The 1,699-nt window shown below is 37.1% G+C and overlaps 1 pseudogene; it reads right to left on the reverse strand.

The window, feature by feature from the left end:
* Nucleotides 1–230: 230 nt before the first annotated feature.
* Nucleotides 231–1,465, reverse strand: LOC132560931 (uncharacterized; annotated as a pseudogene).
* Nucleotides 1,466–1,699: the final 234 nt, after the last annotated feature.

Below are 1,699 nucleotides of genomic sequence, written 5' to 3' on the forward strand. Positions count from 1 at the left end.
GGTAATTCTCCTAAAAAAACAAAACAACAAATACACTACCAAACATCTAAATCGGTACTCATTGTAGGTTTTTTGCTGTCAAGTCCTAGACACATAAAATAAAGTTTGAACCATTCCCAAATCACAAATATCTGGGGTGTCAACCATTGCAGAAAAATTGTCAGTCCAGGACAACATTTTTTTGAGTTCTAAAAATCAGGACAATTCTTAATCTTTGACTTCAACACTTTTCAGTCTCGTTCCATGTTGTTCGGTAGTACAGAAGCAAACACAGAGGTACCGACTTTATTCACCATCATTGGCTCCTGTAGATTTTCTGCCGCCACCACGTGATGCTTGTTTCTGAAAGCAAAGAACCTGTAGTGTTATTTTTTTTTTTTTAAGTTCATCACCACTTTTTTTGTAACTAGAGAATTGTTACAAAGTTACAAAGAAGTTACAATCAAGAACCAATTAAATACTATGAATACTAATGTAACGATTAATGATAAAGAAGTCTGTATATTAAAAAGTTATTAAATTCCATTTTAGCTCTAAAATTAAAATACCTTGGTTGTTCATTTACTTACCCTATCGATTCAATCTTTTGCAAATGTGGAACACGCCTTGGGAGGATAGATCCAGAGGACTTCATTAATGGACCAACTGCAAATACTTTCCTTGTTTGTTTTTCCATGACATAATTGTAAACTTCAATTATGTCTGCATTTTCTTCCAGGGGCATTTCTAGCTTGATGGTGAATGAATTTTGTTTTCTCACACGAGTGCAAGATTTGCTGAACATCTGATATCCATTGCGTGCTATTTTTGATATATTTACAAATTCACAGTCTCTGTTTGTTTGAGATTTCAATGATTCTCTAACATCATCCTGTAATTGAACTGTGGTGTTGGAACTCTTCACAACAGAACATTGAAAAGCTTGTGCGCTTCTGCTGAACTCTTCAGAATGATGGTCAAGCATTCCTTGTAAAAATTCTTGCACTTGGGGAGATGTAGCCTGCAAATATCTTGCTTCAACATGTTTTTGAGCTTGAAGTGCCCAAAATATCTGTTTACATACATTTCCTGTTCCGTGAACAGATCGCTTAATCTCTCCATTAAAGGATTCAAAGGGAAAACATGACCACGCCCACAGTGGACCCCATTGTCGTACAAAACTGAGAATATGTGTCAAGTTGTGGACATTTAGACTCATAGCATTTTGACCGTATATCTCTTGTGTAGATTTCACAAAAACCTGTAGAAGCAACTCTGCTCTCACAAGTTCTTCCTTCGATATTCCCTCAGTCAGAAGAGTATAGGTAGCTTCTACAAGACAACTGAAGTGTATAAGATACACATTGGGAAGGTGATCCATAAGGCATGGTAATGAATAAAACAAAAGTCAGTTCCTTAACTCTGATGCCTTCCAGTGGTGATATGTGTTGGACAGAATTCTTGGCAAGCGTTTTATTACATACATCCATTTTCACCATTGTGCTGGGTCATATTGGACACATAAGCTCTAGCCTGCAAATCCATTGTTGCAACAATAAGCATTGCTTTTACAAAGACTGTCCTCTTTGTTAGATCCTTAGACGGAATGGATATAGGCACACCAGTTGCGTAGAGTTCCAATAAATCTATCACAAGGGGACGCAGAAACATGTTCATGTTTGGTTTCCCAACCCCTTGCCAAACACCCCATAACAGCATG

This window comes from Ylistrum balloti, unplaced genomic scaffold, assembly GCF_031769215.1.
Source record: "Ylistrum balloti isolate Yb309-2 unplaced genomic scaffold, AGI_CSIRO_Ybal_v1 Utg371130, whole genome shotgun sequence".
In the NCBI taxonomy this organism is placed as follows: domain Eukaryota; kingdom Metazoa; phylum Mollusca; class Bivalvia; order Pectinida; family Pectinidae; genus Ylistrum; species Ylistrum balloti.